Here is a 22422-nt window from a genome sequence, read left to right on the forward strand (position 1 = left end):
ATATCTTTATTCTCAAATTATACCCTTCCTATTCTTAAAATATTAACATTTTCACATTTTGATTTCTGAATGAAGGAGATTTTAAATAGTAACTTTAAACTTTTTTCTTATTTGAAAAAGTTAAGAAACTTGGTATCGAAAAAAAGAAAGCAATATAAACTTATAGTAAGAAGTCTTCATTGTCTTAGTTATAATATCTTCAAGTTTACAAAATAATGTTTTGAAAGAATAAAACAGTGTTTTTTTCCGTGTAGGCAAGTAATACTAATGCGTGACTTTGATTGCACAATGATTCATAACCAAGAAGCCCAGCTTTTCAATTAGAATGAGCACACTGCTAAATGATTAACCCACATATTAAACTAGATACATTCTATTTAACTCTGTACTTATTCTTTATTTCTATTACAAATACTCACTGTTGAGCAACAGTCAACTTTGGTAATTTACATTTAAAAAATAAGTGTACATTTTAAAATCACCCATAGGACTCAGTATATCTAGTATACCTTCATTATGATACCCACGTTCTTGTGCTTCTTATCCTTTATATTTATCCATCATCATTAGCACGGCTTTTTTTTTTAAGAAATTACACTGAATATAACTGATATATTCACTTTACAGCCAAATTAGAAAAGCCTAGATATATTTTAACAGAGAAAAATATTAAGGATCCAGCTGTTCAAAATAAAAAAAAGTATAAAATAAATCATTGGGAGAAAATATTCTAGCTTTTAAGAATATGTTACTTTAAAAAGTCAGTGTTATCTCATGATTATAAAATTTTATTCAAGAAATAGCAAAAATATTTTAATTTGCAAAGAACTATATTTTTAAAGTGAGTTTATATTCTACATGTTACAAGAGTAATCAAGACAAAGTTCAACAAATACACCATACGTAAATACTTATTTCTAAAGATATGACTTACTTTATAATAATATTAAATAATTCACAAAAAAGTATTATCTACCAGAGTAATCTCAAATATTATTACTACATACTATAAAAACTATTTTGTTACATATGGCCAAGAATCTGAAGTACTTCAATCTATTATTATCACAACTGGAAAGATCTCAAATTAAAAATTTTACTGGGATGCTAAAGATTAGATAGTAAGTATCCAATGATGAGAATGTGTATTTGCTTTGGAAAGATAACTGCCAAACTGATGTCTTCCTTGCTTATCCTCTCCTGATGATCAAGATGTATATAATGACAGGACACTAATAGTAAATGGCACAGTACAGCAAACACCACAAGGTGGTGCTAATATCCTCTCATAACTGGCTGGATAGACCACTTTGCTAGTCTTCAGATGTGGGCTAAGGTGATGCTCTGCAACCCACAAGGTGGCTACCCAACCACAACATTCTCTGGTCTAAGAGAAAAAGCAAATCATTAACAATTCACATGGTTTTTATTATTTGTAGAAAAAAATTTGAATTTATAATCCTCTAGACTTAACATCTGGACATTTTCCCCATTTAGTTACAATATATTACATGAAAAGAACCTAAGTCTATGAGCAACTACATTTACAATTGCTGTTTAGTCACTATCTTGTATCTGACTTTTTGACCCCACGAATTGTAGGCTGCCAGGCCCCTTTGTCCATGGGATTTCCAGGCAAGGAGACTGAAGTGGGTAGCCATTTCCTTCTCCAGGGGATCTTCCTGACCCAGGGATTGAGCCTGGATCTCCTGCACTGGCAGGCAGATTCTGACCACTGAGCCACAAGGGAAGCCCCAAAGCATGCACTGATTTTACACTACTATCAGATAAAATTAGTACTTTATCAATTAGTAACTTTATCAGTAAGTTTCTTAGGTGGACACCAGCACAAGTGACAACGAAACAGTTCAGTATCTGAAAACCCATATTCATAATTGCCAAAATCTGGTTCCCAAATTAGCACTTTCCCTCATTTCTGAATACATACTCATCTTAATGTAATGGACTCTTAGAAAAACAGTTTCCCACAATGTAGGTTCTAAAAACACTAAACCAATTGCTAAAGTCTCCCTTCCTTGAATTGCCTTTAGTCAGACAAACACACAGATGGATGGCAAGCTGGAATGGAGGATGAAAGAATGAAAGGAAGGGTAGAAAGAGCAAGGGAGGGAAGGAAAACAGACGGAAGGGTGAGAGAAAGGGAGGAAAGCAACAGGCTGGCTCCAGAAATACAACTGCAATTCAGAATAGAGAAAGAGAGTTGCTAGAGAGAGTCCACATAACATAAATATATATGCTGTACTGGGCATGTATATGAAGCTTTATATATACAAAGTAAGCAGTGAAAGACTTTATTTTGGGGGGCTCCAAAATCACTGCAAATGGTGACTACAGCCATTAAATTAAAAGATGCTTACTCCTTGGAAGAAAAGCTATGACCAACTTAGACAGCATATTAAAAAGCAGAAATATTACTTTGCCAACAAAGGTCCATCTAGTCAAAGCTATGGTTTTTCCAGTAGTCATGTATGGATGTGAGAGTTGGACTAGAAAGAAAGCTGAGCGCCAAAGAATGAATGCTTTTGAACTGTGGTGTTGGAGAAGACTCTTGAGAGTCCCTTGGACTGCAAGGAGATCCAACCAGTCCATCCTAAAGGAAATCAGTCCTGAATATTCACTGGAAGGACTGATGCTGAAACTGAAACTCCAATACTTTGTACCCCTGATGCAAAGAGCTAACCCTGATGCTGGGAAAGATTGAAGGAGGGAGGAGAAGGGGATGACAGAGGATGAGATGGTTGGATGGCATCACCGACTAGATGGACATGACTTTGAATAACTCGGAGTTGGTGATGGACAGGGAGGCCTGGTGTGCTGCAGTCCATTGGGTCACAAAGAGTCGGACACTACTGAGTGACTGAAACGAACTGAACTGAAATAATGCCTGCTGTCCAAATGGGTTTTAGAGAAGAAAGCTGCCCAAGATCATAAAAGGATTATCAGACTTCAAAGACTCTTTCATTATTCCATAAAATAATCATGCTAATTTCGATGAAGATAGTGTAGCAACAAAGTAGCAACTATGTGCCAAGCATTTTATGTTTCTCAGTTAAACCACACAACAATCCTAAAAGCTATTATTGTTTTCTATGTTACAGATTAGAAAACTACAGCACAGAGAGGTTGAGTGACTTTCCCAACGTCCCACCACTATTAAATGGTAAAGCTAGGATTGGAATCTAAGCAATGTGGCCATAATAAGTCTGCCACTTACCCACTTCACAATATTGCCACTCATAAAATACCAAATTATTTCCTTTGGGAATAAAATAAATGGCTATTTAATGAGGAGTAAAAGAAAAAAAACTTTTATTAAGTATATAAAATGAATAAAAAAAACCAATGCTACAACAGATCCTATGGACAGGGTCATCGAAGAGCATGAAATTGCAATAGGAACATACAATTCATCAGCTTGAAAAACATAAAAACACTTAAAAACCACAAAATAAGATATAAAAAAGTAAACTGGTTAATTATCAATGACTAAAGAAAACTAAAATAACTATAAAAACAATATAAGATATCAGAAAGGGTAAAGTATGATTAATTACAAACAACAGCTGACATTAAATGTTTTTTAAACAGCACTCACTTCAGATACAGCAGACTGGGACAATCACTAGAGAAAAGGTAGATTTTACCTGATTCTTTTTGGACAGAGAGGTTTGGAGAGGTGAGAAGGAGGGATAAAGGACATCCTGAGTATTTTAATATATAAGCAAAAAGTATGGATGCAGGAAAGTGAAAATTGTATTCAGGAGTAGTGTTTTGCATAGAAAATGTTAACAGAGAAAAGCTGAATAGGCTTTACTCTTCTTCAAATAGTCCTCAAAGCCTGGAGATGAGTAACATATCCATGTTTCTAGCTAGTTAAAAACATATTCTATAAAAAATACACCAGAAAGCATAAAAAAACGATTACAAATTATATGAAAAACCAATCAAAATAAAAATTGGCGGACTGGAACAGAAAGGAAAGAAAGAGAGACAGAAATGAAAGAACTAATGGGGAAAACCTGGAAGAAATTATTAAGTCAACCAATTTGCCATTCATAAAATACTCAAAAGCTGCATTAGAGATTCTCTAAGGTACTTAATTTTAAGTCATAGCTTCATACAGAACATGTAATAAAATTATAAAACTAAAGTTCATATTTTAAAATTACTTTATCATTAAAGGTAGGTAAAGTTATTTGATATCTTTGTGGGGGAGAGAGGATAATGGAGAATTTATTAAAATAATCAATGTGGTACTTCATAAGAAACTCCTAAACATACTATTTCATTTAAATCTCAGACCCCATGAGAAGTTACTTTACAGAAGAAGGAACATAGTCAATGAAGTATAGCGACAAATCCTAATTTATATTAAACCTGAAAATGCTAAGATTCAAAGCTAGTTTTCCAGACTTCAATCTGAAAACACAATTTCACTGTTGCCATTTGGTTTCTAATTTCATTACAAGAAAACTTATAGGGCAAGCAAGTGGAGTTTCTAAAAATTATGAACAGTAGCACTTGGACAAAATACACTAGCATTACATGGATAGCACACCTAGCCCTAAAGCAGTGACTGATAAAATCTTCCATGCAATAGGTAAGTACTGGGTGTCATCTATATGCTAACCACCACTGTAGACACTGGAGATATAGTAGTTAGTAGAGAAATAAACAAAAACAGGAAAATATCATCTAGTGATAAGTATAATTCAGAGAATTATAATAAAGTTATAGGGGAAAAATGAGTGACTCCTTAATACTGAGTGGTCATGGAATACCTTTCTATGAAGCTGACCTGTAAGCTGACACAGAGGCAGCCAACTGCAAAGCAGGAAGACCACCATTCCAAACAGAAGGCACAGCTAGAACAGCCCTAAACAGAAATATAAAGGCAGTGTAGCCAAAACAGAGTGAAAAAGAAGCAGAGTCACAGATTTGGTGAGAGGCAGGTAGGGGATTTTTAAGTTAGAAGAAGCAGTTGGAATTTTCTATTCTCAGTATGATAAAAGAGGGTGGAGAATAGCATTCATTTATTATTAAGGAGGAAAAAAATATCAATTGTGTATAAAGAATACAGCAGAACAAACTTGGAAGCAGACACACCAGGTAGAGTTATAGTAGTCTAGGAGCTCTTAACCTTTTCCCCACCCCAAGTACCTGAAGGAAATTACACACTCCAACAAATAGCAGCAGTGGAGAAGAAATGCTGATAAAACTGCTTCCTCTCTTTCAGAGGATCTACTCTAGAAGGACTAGAGTAGGTAGTGTAGGTCGGTAGCATTCTCCACTGTTAACTCTCAACTTCCCTTCTCTCATGACGGGACATTTTCTCCTTTCTTTGTTCTGTTCTTTTCCTCTGCCTAGCCTAAAAGTCCACTTTGGATACTACTCCATCAGAATTAGATTTTTGTCTCAAAAGACCACTGAAATTACCTGAATTCAACATTCTTGGTACTTTAATAAAGTTCCGATTCTGGACAGAGGCAACTAAAAAAAAGACATCTTCACAAACAGATTTCTAATTTGTCTTATATAAGAAAACTCTAAAGATAATGTAGACTATAATAGGCAATTTTCATGTAAAAAATTCAATTTTGACATGCTTTCTGGATGCAGGCAAATTTTTATCCAGTTTCAAAATAAATATTTAAAGATGAAATTCAAATTCCCAGCATATGAACACCCTAAAAACATCTATGAAAATTAAAACCACTCTCCGGAATCTGATGAAATATCCAATTTTAGTTTATTTCATTTCTTTGAATCCTAAGATACCTATTTGCTATTGTTTAGAAAGCACAGACTTTGAAATATACAATGAAGAGAAGTAGCAAGCTCACAAAAATGATTTTACCCCAAAATTGTAAGTTCTCAATTACTAACAGTAAAAATTCTCATTTTTCAGCTTAACCAAACGTTTCCTAACACTAATTCTTAGAAAGCAATCTGTGTTGCTATATCTATTTCTCTTAACAAAAACTCTTTAATTGTTACGGCATGTTCATTAGGAAACTAAACTGTGGGCTGAAATGACTTTTAAGTCAAATCTCATTTTCTCATACAAACAACGTTAAAATAACAGGGATTTTCTTGATCATGAAACTGATAATTTTGGAAATCAATATAATCATTTAATCAATTGTAAGTGACATACCTATATACTATAAAACTTTTTAGAATTAAAAAAAATCACATAAAATCAAACATAATATTATACAATAACATAGTGTACATTTCTAAGATCTTTTCTTGTTCTTCATAGTTGTTTTAACTGCCACAAATCATTAAGAAGCCTTCCACAAGAATATGGAATCCAGGACTTTTTTGGAAATATTTTCAATCACTTTCAAAAGAAAGACTTTGGGGGAAGACTCAGGTCATGTAAATGAAATGACAAGAAACAGATTCAGGAATGCCTTTAGTGCTATCTTTTCTTAATAAGTGATAACATTAGCAAAGGAGTACTGTGTATTCTGATGTTCTCAAAGATGTTTGCTATATTAAGACTGTCTCCTCAAAACAAGTTCTTCAATTTAAATCTTAGGTAGGCAGATCTGCCTTTAAAATCAGTGAACTAATCTTTATTTATCATAAAATCAATCATTTTCCTTTAACCTCTTCATTACATGCTGCTATATAATGTCAAAGAACTAGAATCAGATCAGATCAGATCAGTCACTCAGTCGTGTCCGACTCTTTGAGACCCCATGAATCGCAGCACACCAGGCCTCCCTGTCCATCACCAACTCCCGGAGTTCACTCAGACTCACGTCCATTGAGTCAGTGATGCCATCCAGCCATCTCATCCTCCGTCGTCCCCTTCTCCTCTTGCCCCCAATCCCTCCCAGCATCAGAGTCTTTTCCAATGTGTCAACTCTTCGCATGAGGTGGCCAAAGTACTGGAGTTTTAGCTTTGGCATCATTCTTTACAAAGAAATCCCAGGGCTGATCTCCTTCAGAATGGACTGATTGGATCTCCTTGAATACTAAAGGCTATTTCTCCTAGTTTCATATGATTAAATCTTTTATTATAAGGTTCTGTCATTCAGTTTTCCCTAGAATACTCATTAAGACTGCTTTTCCTTTTTAATCAGCTTTTTTGCAGTACTGATATATGTGTGACTATCAAGAACATAAGTATTTTTGTTTTTTTGCTTTTCACTAAATATATCAGATTATGCTCTTACTGCATAAAAGTATTGTGTTTTTTTTTTTTTTTTAATGTGGACCACTTTTAAAGACTTTACTAAATTTGTTACATTATTGCTTCCGTCATTTACATTCTGGGTTTTTGGCCATGAGGCATGTGGATCTTAGCTCCCTGACCAGGAATGGAACCCACACCCCCTGCATCAGAAGGTGAAATCTTAACCACCAGACTGTCAGGGAAGCCTTTGCAGAAAATTTTTAGAATCTGGCTTTTGGAATTTCTTAAAATAAAAATCTGTTCTTCAAATTACATAAAAAATTATTTTCTTTTACTTGTTAGCCAAAGCAAGGTCAAGTTTTCTCAGTCATATATAATTTTTATCTTTTTAAGATTTAGCTTGTTTCTTATAACTCCCCATTTTTTCTAATTACTCTAAAAAGCTATTTGCAAACCAAGAGGTCCCTATTTCTATAGGAAGGCTGCAGAAACAAACTAAGGCTGAAAATAAGTTGATGAAACTCTTCAGAAAAGACACAAGACACTGGATGGTAACTTTATGTGTGTGAGGCCTGCCTTCTACCAGTAACAGAGGAATGACAGGGCGGTGTAAGCTGTCAGCACCTAAACATCTGAAATTATTGGAAATAAAATCACTTAAGGGAAAGGCTGCTTATAATCTTCTGGGATAGCTTTGAAATCGGATGTTTTAAACTACAGAGGTAGATTTAGTTACTTCTACCATGTTTCATTTATAAATGTTGAGAATGCTAAGATGGCATCCACAATGAAGATGGCAGGAAAGAAAAATTCATCTGGCCTGTTATACAGAGTGAAACAAGTCAGAAAGAGGAAAACAAATATCATATATTAACACATAAATGGGGAATCTAGGAAAATGGTGTGATGAACCTATTTGCAGGGCAGGAACAGAGACTCAGACCCAGAGAATGGACCTGTGGGCACAGTGGGGGAAGAAGAGGGTAGGACAAATTGAGAAAATAGCACTGACATATATACACTACCATGCGTAGAACAGATAGCTAATAAGAAGCTGCTATATAACACAGGGAGCTCTACCTGGTGCTGTAATGACCCGGGGTTAGGGGTGGGGGCCGTGGGGAGAGCTTCAAGAGGAAGGGGATACATGTATACTTATGGCTGATTAGCACTGCTATACAGCAAAAACCAACACAACATTGTAAAGCAATTAATTTCTAATTAAAACTTTTTTTTTGAGAATTTTTAAAATAAGTTTTTACAAATAATGTATCCAAAGATTTTTGACCCACTACATACAGTAAGAATCTCGTTAAGAAAAATATACAGATTTTGATAAGAGTTTAAACTCTGAGAGAAAATTTAAAGCCTAATGCCAAGTCCTTAGATTGCTACTGCTTCAATTTCAAAAGACCAGTGGACAGAAATTTTAGTACACAGACTCCACTATGCTGTGGAGTTCCTTTTTTCCTGGGTCAGCCAGCTTTATTCTGCTTCATTAACCCCTTCTTTGCTCCTTGATGGATTTTGGAATCCAGTTTCCAGATTTTTGGATTTCCTTTAATAGGAAACTTCACAATCATTTCCTGGGGATTTTTTAAATTAAAAAAATCCATCTGACATAAGAATGATGGATTATAACCTTATACTAAAATGTGTTAAGTGCAGCTGAACTCCTCTATAACAAAGAACTGATCCCCCACTCAGAACTGACCATTCTTTCAACAACACTTTCATCCCGTATAATACTACTACAGTGATTTGTAATAAGACATGTATTTTTCTCTCTGGATATTAAGATAGTCAAAGACTTTTCAATCACTACTATTGTAACAGGACTCATAACAAAAGTTTATTGACCATCACTTGCCAGTTCTCTTGAACACGCACATTTAATGTGAATAAATATTTAAACAATTAAAGTACATGTGATATTATGTAGTAAATATATAAATAAGATGCAATGAATATTTAGAGAAATATGATAGAGGAAACCACTAAGTTTCTCAGCGAGTGGATGCATTTTAAAGGAGGTAATATCTGATCTGGATCTAAAAAATTCAGTAAGGTGAATTCCCTGGTGGTTCAATGGTCAGAACTCCACATTCTCACGACTTAGGGCCCAGGTTGATGCCCTGGTCAGGGAACTAAGATTCCAGAAGCCACACACTATGACCAAATAATAATAATAAAATAAGATACCAAGGTATTAAAACACACAGACACACACACATACACACACGTATGGTTCAGGACCAAGACAAGCAATGAATGTAAGCCAATCAAGAGAGTGAAAGTAAATAGGTGATATCACTCAATTAAATTTAGACTAAAATCCTGTGGGCAATAAGGATCCATAAGGTGAAAGAGTTACTGATCAGAACCTCTGTGGGAAGATGGATAAATAAGTGAAAGGGATTGATCAACAAAGGACAGAGAAACCTAACAAAAGGCTACAAATACTGTGGAATAAACATTAGAAATAGTAACAGCATGAATACATTTAAGAACTCATGGTTGGCAAGTCACCTTATTTCAGAATGGTATTTTCAAATCAAGAATCTATTTTTCCAATAGAATAAATTATTTAAAGTACTGAAAGAGTGCGAGGCCCTTTTGTTCGGATGAGGGGAGGGCAGTTGGCCTGGGCCAGGTACGTCTTCAGGGAAGGGGTTCGACCAAGGTCACTGGGCTTGTTGCTTCTCTGGTCGCCACTCCCCTGGCTGGCCAGACAAGACTCGCCAGCAGTGAAGCAGCCATTCCTCTCGTGCTTGTGGGCGCTGCTCTGAGCAGTGTCACCCTTTATACCAGAAAGTTTGCGGGCACTATGGGGAAAAAGAAAACCAGATGAAAGTGGAGGGAGGTGCTAGAATAAGAGAAAGAAAATCTGTGGTGGAAAAAGTTCCAGACTGCCCAGTGGTACACGGCAAAGTGGTACACCTCTGCAGTGGAAGGGGTTCTCAGAGGACAATGCATGGAGCAGAAGAGAACCTGGAATGCCCTGGCCTCATTGCCAAGTTTCTGCATTTACAGAAGAAAGCACACAGGACAAATAAATCAGAGAGAGGTAAGCACAAAGCTGATTCTGATTCTGATTTGGAAAATAAGGTGGAAGACAGCAAACCAAACAAGAAGAAAGAAGAGTCAGAAAACCCATGAGGCTTTGCCCAGGGTTTGGAACTGGAACAGGCTACTGGAGCGACAGACTCCAGTGGAGAACTCATGCTTCAGATGAATTGGAAAAACTCTGATGCCACCGACTTGGTCCCTGCCAAGGAAGCCAAGGTCAAGCACCCACAGATAGTCATATACCTCTATAAGGAAAGGCTGACTTGGCATTCCTACCCCTCAGAGGATGATGACAAAAACAATGACAGGAATTAACTCTCCTGAGTACCAGACCCTCTCACATCTGACTGTGGGTTTCAAGTGGGGGCAAGGAGGAGTTCTACTTGTCTTGACACCATAAAGATGGCTTGAGAAGATGTCCCTTGACGAGCCAGTATAGTTTCTGTGCTCTACAGCAGCCCAAGTGCTTTAAAGCTGTTCCATGCTACATAGTTTGCACGCCCATCCCTGTGGAGGGAAACAAGGGTCAGTGTTTCAAGGCAACCGATTCTGAACTTTGTTAAGAACAAAGGCCTTTCTATGAAGGACAAAACTTGCAGGATGGGATGTAGGAGAGCAGGAAACATCCACAACCCACAGCCCCAATAGTGTGAATTCTGCAATTCTTACAGCAAAGCATGTGTACAGTTTTTGGCTAGTGTATTACTACTAGTGTATTATTTGGGGTGGAGCGGATGGGGTGTGAAAGAAGGGAGATAGGTTAGGATCACTTTTGTTAACATTTGGGAAAACAGTGAAACAAAGGAAAGAACCACTAATGATGACTGGATTCTGTGTCCAGTACTGCAGCCTTTCAAAAAACGTCATTGGCAACCTGAATGAGGATAGTGAGACACTGTTTAAAAGCTACAAATGCCTCAAACACAGAAGCTATGGTGTTCCCTGCCTGAGCTTAATGCTGTTCCCAACAATGGACTAAGCCAGTTAAGAAGTTACCAAAGCTGCCACTTGGGGGATGGAAACTGGTTGTGGAAGAAAAGTCTTGTGAACACTGGCAGATCATTTTGTCTTAGAGGTGTTCATTCTTGAAACTGACAAGAAGACCCTTTCTTTTCCTATTGTGAAGTTACAAATATCAGCTTCTCCATCCAAGCCACTGGATGAAATATTTTGGGAAGGGAAGAAGGTGGTATGGGCTTGCCTGGTGGCTCTGACAGTAAAGAATCTGCCTGCAATGCTGGAGTCCTTGGTTCAATCCCTGGGTTGGGAAGATCCCCTGGAGGAGGGCATGGCAACCCACTCCAGGATTCTTGCCTGGAGAATCCCATGGACAGACGAGCCTGGCAGGCTACAGTCCATGGGGTTGCAGAGTCGGGCATGGCTGAGAGACTAAGGAGAAGCTCAAGAGGGTGGTATAGGAGGTAGGTGAGCAGAGAAAGACAAGGGCCAGTGCTCATAGGGTGGAAACTCTTGGAGCCTCTGTTTTTGAACTTTGAAACTATTGGGGCACGGTTCAGTTACTGACAGTACAACTTCAAGAGTAGAACGATTTCAAAAGCCCTGGTCTCAGGAGAAGATTTAATTTTCTTACTGGGGCAGTGGTTCACTTTAAAATAAAATAAAATTTTTAATCATAAGAATTAACTAAAACCCAAACGCTGTCTTGAATCATGAGATCCATCAGTTCCTGACATCATAGAGACCTGAATCTAGAAACCCACTGTTAACTTTTAGGCATCTGTTAGGTTTCTGTGAAAATTTTTGTTTAAATGTAAACTTCATATCAACACTATCAGTTTTTGTCTTAATAAAACTATAGATTTATTTCTGTAAAAAGTACTGAATATATCCCTAAGAAAAGCTGAGAAAGGAACTGCTACTTTTTATTTTATAATTATCATTATCATAATTGTTTTGTCACAAATACTGAAAATTAAATGACTTCAAAATAATTTCAACTGCATGTATATGAACATGAACTACTATTAAATGACCAAACTTAATTTCAAGGTAGTAGTATTTTAAAATACTTTCATATTACATATGAAATAATATTCATATTATATATAAAGGTGCAGATCCACGCACCTCCTACTATCATATATAATTTCAAAAATTCCCCACATAATTTCATTTTAATTGCTAACCTTCCTCTCTAGAGAACTCTCTTAAATTTTCATTAGCTTTGCTATTACTTTTAATTGCATTTACTGTGCAAGTCAGAAACCCAGATATTATCCTGAAAACCACTTCTCTCTTGATGACAGCCATACATCATTAAATACCAAAAAATTAACCTCCTAAATAATCCTCAAATCTTCTTCTACTCCTCTCCATCTCCAGCCTCCCTACCAAGATCAACTCCTATTTATCTCTCATAAGAATTCCTGTCATATCATCTCTCTACTGGTCTACCAACATCCTCTCTCATGGCAGCACCCACCGATCACAGCAGTTCTCCACAATGCAGCAAAAATGATCTTTTTAAAACAAAAAAAGATCCTGTCAGCACCACCTGTATCATAGCCTTCAATGGCTTCACACTGTGTTCAGGAGGAAAGCAGGGAACACGGGTCTCGGCAGAACGTAGCCCCTTTCTTTCTTCTCTCCAGCCTCCTCTTGTGCTGTCCTCCCTCTGCTCTCTCCCCTTCAGTTTCTCCCACTCACCAAGTTACTTCTGACATATCATTCTGTCAGAAAGGCTAATCTCTTCACCGCGTTAATGCCCACACTAACTCTTTCACACTGAAATTCAAACTTCACTTCAAGAAAGCTTTCACTAATTTTTCAAACCAAGTCAATTTTCCTGTTGTATAATCTCATAATATTATAATTTTTCTTTTGTGAGACTACTGTAATTTCTATTTTCTTTTTACTTGTGTGATTACTTCTTCCTCCATCTTACAAGTTCTATGACAGTACCCATCAAACATTTTTTATAATCCAAAGTATGTTTACCACTTATATCAAAATTTGTTAAGTATGAAAAAATAGAACCATGCTGCAATGTATTAAAGCAATACAGAGTATACAGAAAGAATGCAAAATCTTCCCTCCTCCTCTCTAATCACCAGAAGTAACAACCATTACTATTCTATTCTGTATTTTTCAAGACTTTTCTCAAGAATTATAGTAAAGTATATATCTAAACATTATACTTTTTATAAAAACTGAATCACATTTAGAGTTGCCATATTTAGCAAATAGAAATATAGGTTGCTCAGTTAAATTCAAATTTCAGTTGAACAATGAATTTTTTATCATACAAGTATGTACTAAATATTATTTGTTGTTTATCTGAAGTTCAAATTTAACTTGATATACTATATTTATCTAACAACTTTAATCATACTGATTATACCTCCAATAAGGAACTATGAAACTAAATAGGAAGAAAAAGGCTCGTTATTCTCAAATATGTAAAGCATTCTACATTCCTTAAAAATAAACTTCCATTTTCCTTTCCATGAGACAAAAATGGTCCATTTTAAGTATGAAAAACTGGAAGCCTGCTGAGAGTTACAAATTTTCTCAAAGTAACACTCAAAGATGGGTATTCAGCAGAAACTTTTTGTGGTATGAAAAGACTCCTGTAATTCAACTTTGTATGTATTTCAAATATATAAACTATATATCACATTTTATCATTAAATTTACAGGATAAAAATAATTTATACTTAAAAATAAAACATTCAAATCATTCTATGAATAAGTGAAAAACAAAGACTTTTAAAAAAGCTTCCTCACAAGTAATGAATCATGATGACTGAACTTTATTATTCTATGAAGATAAAATGATATGACCATTCTTACATCATTTAAACCAAATTTCAAAATGTTAATACCAAGCCTCGTTCTCTGATCAAAATCACCTTGACATTTAGAATAGAGTTGTTTTAAATGGTTCCACAGGAGAAACAGCACCATCTAATTATGTCCATGGTGTTTAGCATTGCAGAGGTAAAACAAATAACTTCTGCATGTCATCTGAAAATATTTATCTCCATAATCACTTTATTTAGCAATCATGATTTCATCTATGATCAGAAATGTGATAAACATGGGCTATAAATAGAGTTTATTTTGTTAGATACTTTAAAACATAAGACTATTTATTTGTTAATTATAACTTCAAAAAAACCTGAAGGGGAAAAAAAACACCACTATAAGACCATAAAATTAATCTTAGCACCACATGGAGAAATCTTATGACATGTACTTCAGAGGTATTATTGGTTCAAGTTTGACCACAGTCAGTCAGCAGATTATAAAAATAAAATGATAATTCTCAGGTACAGACAATAATACCAGTTCAGTCAATCCAAATGAACAGGGGCAAGTTATATAATGACCTGAACAACATTTCCTAACATAAATTGAGGGTTATTTTTTTTAACAGTATAAACAGTTAGACCTAAAGTTAGACCTAAAACTTAAAGGATTATTGAAAAGTCTTGCATGAGTAAATAAGGAAACATGCACAAGATAATTCATGAGAGCATGATTTGTAATTTAGGGCAACAGAAAACTACTAAAAAATGAAAAAACAAGGGGTACACATTCATATAATGGATTAATATAATCAGAGAAAAAAATGAATGAACTATAGTTATACATAAGTTGAGTAAGAAAATGAAGCTGGAAAAAGAATATAAATGAAATGATATGTGTGGCAGCTAACATTTGCTCAGTAACATGCCACCCGAAAACTGAAGAGTGTTAAAACAATTAACATTTATTTGGCCTCTTATTCTGCAGGTCACCCACTAAGGGTAGCCCCAACTGGGAAGTCCACCTGGAAGCCTTGATGGATCTCAGTTGAGGCTGATTCTGAGACCCGTGATCAGTTGCCAGGTTAGAAAGAGGCTGACTGCCTGCAGAGTACAGCACCTTACCTTTCCTCAACATGGTCTGTCATATTCTTCTTCAAACTTGTTCACATGGTTGTCTCAGGGTTCCAAATGTAGCAGAAAAGCAAGCTTCAAAATGCAAGTGTTTTTCAAATCTCTTTGTCATGTTTGCTAACGTCTTTGCGGCCAAAGCAAGTCATATGCATCAGTCAAATTAAAGAGATGTCCCTTCCACTTTATGGAAGGATCTACAATGTGACAACTTGCAAGAATAACAGGGATGAGAGAAATTTGTATCAAGCTTTATAATTTACCACAATATCACTTATACAATATTACACAAAAGAATACTCTGTGTACTGCTAAATGACACATGCATACACATGCTGCTGCTGCTGCTAAGTCACTTCAGTCGTGTCCAACTCTGTGCGACCCCAGAGACGGCAGCCCACCAGGCTCCCCCATCCCTGGGATTCTCCAGGTAAGAACACTGGAGTGGGTTGCCATTTTCTTCTCCAATGCATGAAAGTGAAAACTGAAAGTGAAGTCGCTCAGTCGTGTCCAACACTTCGCGACCCCATGGACTGCAGACACCAGGCTCCTCGGTCCGTGGGATTTTCCAGGCAAGAGTACTGGAGTGGGGTGCCATCGCCTTCTCCAATGAATATATGTACAGTAACACTAAATGCCAGGTTCAAGACAGTGACTACTCTTGGCTGGAGAAGGGAAATGAGAAAGGGAAAAATAGAGAGAGAGCTTTAACTAAATTTATAGTTTTTCCCTGCATTAGCTAAAAGAAGGGTTTATGAATATTCTTAAAAAAAAATAAACTATTACACCTTTTAGCATGCTTAAATAAAAGGAAATTCCCATAAATTAAGGGACTTTTAAAAATCCATCAACACATATTACTAAATACAGACTGCAAAATAAAATCCGGCATAATTTTTTAAAAGCTCAGTGAATTAGAGGATCAATTTTCCATAAACTGCATAATCAAAAAAACCCACAAAGACATTAAAACAGACAGATAAAATCTGTTTAGAAATAAAAGCTGTTAAAAGATATAGATGCTCAAAACAGGTTAAAAAATACCTCCTTAGACAATTCAGTATCAAATATGGGCCAATAATTCAAAATCACAAAAATGACAAAATAAACTATCATGATCCATGATCAAAAGGAAACAACAAAAACAGACCTGAGAAAACTTTAAATAAAGAATTATTAAGTGCAGATGACAGTATGATAATGTTTGAATTAAAGAACAAAATGATGGCATGGAAAATTTAAGAATCAATTATAATCAAAAAGCCTAGAGAGCTGAAAGAAGTTCAAAATAAATTTTTACAACACTGCCTTCACTGAAATTAAAACACAGAGGATAAGTTACAACAGCAGATCATACAAATTAGAAAGAATTCATACCCTGAAAAGTTATCAAGAGAAATCACTCAGAATATGACACAAATTACAAAACATTAAAAATATATGAGGGATATAGAGACAAGAATGACAGAATAAGAGTATCCAGTGTATGTTTTTATCAAAATTGCAGAAAGAGAAAAGCTGGGAAAAGCAATATTTAAGGAAATAACAACAGAGAATTTACTGGCATTGCTGAAAGACAAAATTTCAGATTCAGAAAGCAAAATGATTCCCAAGTAAGATAAAATGAAAACCACAGCTAAATGAACTGGGGTTAGATTACATAAAATAATGGCAACAACAAGATAGGAAATGAAGAAGAAAGAATAGACACATTACCTAAAAAGGAATAACAATCAGATTAACAACAAGCTTCTCAAATGAAAAAAGAAAGTAATTATCAAGGCAAAATTCTATAACCATATAAACTATCATTCAAGTCTGAAATAATGATAAGTTAAACAGGGCAAAATTTTCTGGGTGACTTCTTAGAAAAAATAAACTTACGAAAACTAATTCAACAGAAGTAGGAAATATGAATACTGAACCTTCTATAGGTTTCCTTGGTAGCTCGATAAAGCATCTGCCTGCAATGCAGGAAACCTGGGTTCAATCTCTGGGTCGGGAAGATCTCCTGGAGAAAGAAATGGCAACCCGCCCCACAATTCTTGCCTAGAGAATTCCATGGACAGAGCAGTCTGGCAGACTACAGTCCATGGGGCCGCAAAGAGTCGGACACGACTAAGTGACTAATACATACACACACACAAACCTTCCACAGGAACTGAAACAGTAGTTTAAAATTATTTTTAAAAGAACAAAGAAGAGGAGGAGAAAGAAGAGGAAGGAAAGGAGGAAGGGTATGGAAAAGGGGTTATAACAGCAGAAAGACAAAAACACAAAGAAAAAAAAAAAACACCAAGGAAAAAGGGAGGGGAGGTAAGATGGATGGGAAGAAAAGTGGCAGGCAGGACTGAAGTGTTCTAAGGAAAATTCCACAAAACTTTTTAAGGCCATTCCAATCTTTTACAAAATCTTTCTAAAAACCAAATTTTAAAGTTTTAATTATTAGAGTGTGTACAATAAATTTCTAGGTACTGCCTTAGCTATCTCTCGCAACATTTGACATACATTATTTATCATTTAGTAAAAATAAAAATAAATCATGATGAAGATGAGTTTGTTGCAGGACTGCAAATATAGTTTAATAGTGGAAATTTCACTACCTGATTAAGATATCAGCAAGATATATATATATATATATTTATATCACATCATATTTAATATAGTTATATATCACACTCGGGGATTCCCAGGTGGTGCTAGTGGTAAAGAATCCTCCACCTGCTAATGCAGGAGACACGAGAGATGTGGGTTTGATCCCTGGGTCAGGAAGATCCCCTGGAGTAGGAAGTGGCAATTCACTCCAGTATTCTTGCCTGGAAAACTCCATGGACAGCGGAGCCTCAAGGGCTACAGTCCATGGGGCTCCAAAGAATTGGACATGACTGAGCACCTATCACACTAAATGGGAAAGTATTAGGGCTCTTTTAAAAATCATGAAAAGAAGATGCCAACTACCACTTCCAATGCTGGAAGCCTAGACAGTGAATTAAAATACAAATAAGAAATAAAAGATACTAAAATTATACGCATAGGGTACGATAAAAGAGACAACCGACCATAAACTCACTCACATAAACGTAAGACAAAAAACAGACAAGTTCGATAAAATTTCCGTTCAAGACCAAATACACATTTTTCTGGAACATGAAAACCTAAATTTTAAAAAATGTATATGTATGATATGATCTCATCTTTGTCAGTCCAGAAAATAATGCCTATTATTGACCCAGGTGCAGAAAGCCCTAAGGTGTGCAGCATTATCATGTGGCATCAGCCAATCAGCCAAGGGGAACATATGCCAGTCTGCGACCAATGAGTACATCCACTCTGACCTGCTAGAGAAAAACACTGTTTACAACTGACTGAACCAATCCTTGATCCTCTCAAGAAGACTGTATATAGAAACCTGAACGACCCTAGCCAACCATGAGACTTGAGCTGGGTAAGCTATATGTATGGCTACAGCCCAACTGCAAGCCAGGCAGAAATGCCATGGCCCATATGATTCATCAGCAGTGGGGTGCCCCAAATCATTATATCATCTGCCATTCACTGTGACCACCTCATCAAGGCCAGCTAAGGGGAGACAAAGATCCATACCAGGCTAAGGACATAAATCAGGAAGAATACACATTCCTGGCAACCATGGCTTGGGCCTCTAGAGGCCTGGATCCAGAATCACTCACTGCATCATTTGGGAAAATCGCATACCCTGGGATTCTTCTGACTGGCACTTACTCCCACGTACCCAACAGTGGTGACCTATGGGACGTCTGCAATGGAAATGGGGGTGCTGGAGCTCTGGATGGCACATTTGGAAGGCCACTGAAGTTCCCCAGGTGACTGGTGTGAAACCTGATAGGCATGCTCTCCAGTTACTCCAATGTAACTACTAGTGTCATTTATGCTTATGAGAACATCACAGTCTATTAAAACAAAGAAGCGCCTCACAAAGGAGTCTTAGCTGCCCTAAAGTGATAAACTGTAATATTCAAATAATGTTGCTACAACGCTGATTACAAATAGGCTCAGCTAAAATCCTATTGTGGCAATCATTTCACAACATATGCTCAATCATGCTGTACTCAGATTTATACAGTGATATAAATTATTTCTCCAAAAAAAAGGGGAAAATATGAACAATGTTGATCCCCAAAACAAGCCTTTTTAAATACTTTATAGGACCAATCCATGATAAAACAAACAGTAGCTAAGCAAACTGTCAGTACTTTACACTTAAGTTAATTTTTCTTCTGTAAGCCTTAGAGTGCTGAAGAATTGATGCTTTTGAACTGTGGTGTTGGAGAAGACTCTTGAGAGTCCCCTGGGCTGCAAGGAGATCCAACCAGTCCATCCTGGGGGAGATCAGTCCCGGGTGTTCTTTGGAAGGACTGATGCTAAAGCTGAAACTCCAATACTTTAGCCACCTCATGTGAAGAGTTGACTCTCTGTAAAAGACTCTGATGCTGGGAGGGATTGGGGGCAGGAGGAGAAGGGGACAACATAGGATGAGATGGCTGGATGGCATCACCGACTCAACAGACATGAGTTTGAGTGAACTCTGGGAATTGGTGATGGACAGGGAGGCCTGGTATGCTGTGTTTCATGGGGTCGCAAAGAGTCAGACACAACTGAGCCACTGAACTGAAGCTTTATCATCTCCTGTCTCAAACAGATAAATGAGTTTAATCATACTATCTATCCTTACTCTGAAAAGGTTACAAAAAATTAGAAGTTCAATAGATGTACAGTAAAATTATCTATGATTAAAGATACTGAATGAAAGCATTTTTAATGCTTTAGAAATAAAACTGAAGGAACAATTCTCACCAGGAATAATATAAATTTTCTTTAAGACACTGAACTTCATCTAATGACATAACCGAAAAGAGGACTGAAATAGTCCTAAATTGCTTCTTAAGGCAAGGGAAGAAAAAAGAAATTTCTGACTATTGGCTTTTAGTCAGTTACCATGGGAACTCGGAGATTCCTTTTTTTTTTTTTTCTATAAGTTTTCTCTTAAAAGCCACTAAAAGAAAAAATATTGATGGTTTCTGTTCTGTTTAGAGACAATGACTAGGATAATTAATATTACGGTAGCAGCTTGTATCACTAGGATTTCCTTCTAACTCCTTCTCTTTTAACACAGCACTCCATTTTCCCACAACTTAGATGTTAGGAGACAATCAAAAATCAAAATACAGGTGATAACAGTTGAATATTTAAAACAAAGGAATAAAGCAGGGAATATTCAGGAAATACAATTAATTCAGACTGAGGATAGGATTAAGGGAAGAAAGAGGAGATGACAACAGAAGAAATAATGCAGGAGCTTGTGCCAAGGGGGAAGAAATAAGGATCTTGAGTGCTGCTAAGAAAGATCAATCCTGGGACTTCCCCGGTGGTCCAGGGGCTAACACTCCATGCTCCTGATGTAGCAGGGACGTGTTTGATCCCTGGTCAGGGAACTAGATCCCACATGCTGCAACTAAGAGTTTGCATGCTGCAACTAAAGATCCCAGTGCACCTATTAAATAAATAAAAAATCAATACTCTTCTGATTCCGTCTACTCAGTACTTGACACTTTGGGAAAGGCACTTGATCCTTCTGAGTGTCAGTAAAATACCTACTTCCCTGCATTGTTTTGGGCTTCACAGCTGGCACAGTGGTAAAGAACCCAATGCCAGTGCAGGACACTCAAAGAGACGTGGGTTTGATCCCTGGGTCAGGAAGATACCCTAGAATAGGAAATGGCAACCCACTCCAGTATTCTTGCCTGGAAACTCCCATGGCAGAGGAAACTGGTGGGCTATAGTCCACGGGGCCGCCAAGAGTTGGACACGACTGAGCACAGTGTTGTTTTGAGGCTTAAGTCAGATAATGGAAAGGACGTATAGGACAGTTTGCTCAACAAATAATTACTGAGTACCTTTATGGGATACAACAGTGAAGCAAACAGATAATTTTGGTGTTCATGGAGTTCACATTCAGGAGGACCAAATAAATACTGATTTTCAATCAGAGAAGGCAAAGAAATCCACATATACACTTGTATATATAATAAATTCCCAAGATTTAATTCTCCTTTCTCTTGCAAAGTCTCATCCTTCAAATAAGATAACTAATTAAACACACACAAATTCCATCACTGGGCGCTGACTAGTACTTGATATTCTCTATGTATGACCATAAAAATATAACAATGCAGACAGTACTATCATTGTTTGGCATTTTATGTGTGATCTAAAGGTTTTAATATGGGATACTTTTACTTTTAAAAAACAATTCCAGCACAGTTACATTCTGAAACAGTAGCCCTAATATAACTATTCCAAATAATCTGTCCATATTTTAAACCCCTTTCTAAAATCCTAGGGAAATACTTTAAAATAGGCATCTCTAGTAAGTTAACATAAATTACAAAATAAAACACACATGCTGAAGCAGTGGTTCTTAAATATTTTGGGTTGTCAGTTTGGAAGGTATGACTGGTACCTAGTTGGTAGAGACCAGGGATGCTGCAAAACATACTAAATTGCATGAGACACTCCCCAGCAATAAAAATTACCTGGTCCAAAATGTCCACAGAACCACTGCCAAAAATTATTTTGCTCTAAAAGAACACTGAAGGTTAGTAAATTATTTACTGACAGAATCTCTGTGCTGCAGTACGTTATCAGATTAGTCACAATGATAAGAGAGACATTATTTAGTGAAATCCCATAGGAAATATTGTCAACACAGAACAGGAAGCTAAAGATCACTGAGAAAACTTAATGGTCAAATTTAATATAATCCACTACAGCTGATGGCTCAAAAAGAAATACATGGCTTCAAAACTTAAACTGGCAGTAACACCGCAAAAAGATCAATTTTATTTATAATCTGGAACTAACAGGGTTTTTCCCCTTAATGCAGATGGATTTCCTTGAACCACTAACAACATGCATTGGATATCAAAGCAAAAAATGCAGACATAAAATTTATATCAGCATTCCCTAAGGTGATTTTGTCAAGCAAGCAAGAAATATAGATCACACTGTTCCTTAAAAATACATCCTTTCAAAATTAGTCATTCATTTTACTAGTAGTATAGAATCTAATTACAGTAGCTGCTTAAGTAGTATTTATTAAAATGAATGATATTTAAAACAATATGCCCCAAACTAAATTACAGGGTTTAGAACGCTCAAAAATGTCAAAAGATTGAAATTTTCACTCAATATGTTTCACATAAAACTGGTAAGATAATACTGCCTAAGGAGAAAAGTCCTATA

The 22422-nt window shown here is 36.3% G+C and overlaps 1 protein-coding gene and 1 pseudogene across 10 annotated transcripts in view; one reads left to right on the top strand and one right to left on the bottom strand.

Moving 5' to 3' along the window:
* VPS13B (vacuolar protein sorting 13 homolog B (yeast)) overlaps positions 1 to 22422 on the bottom strand; it is an 805833-nt gene that overhangs the window by 505995 nt on the left and 277416 nt on the right. The window lies entirely within an intron of this gene.
* On the top strand, positions 9796 to 11487 carry LOC105005513 (annotated as a pseudogene).

This window comes from Bison bison, unplaced genomic scaffold (genome assembly GCF_000754665.1).
Source record: "Bison bison bison isolate TAMUID 2011002044 unplaced genomic scaffold, Bison_UMD1.0 scf7180017864491, whole genome shotgun sequence".
In the NCBI taxonomy this organism is placed as follows: Eukaryota; Metazoa; Chordata; class Mammalia; order Artiodactyla; family Bovidae; genus Bison; species Bison bison.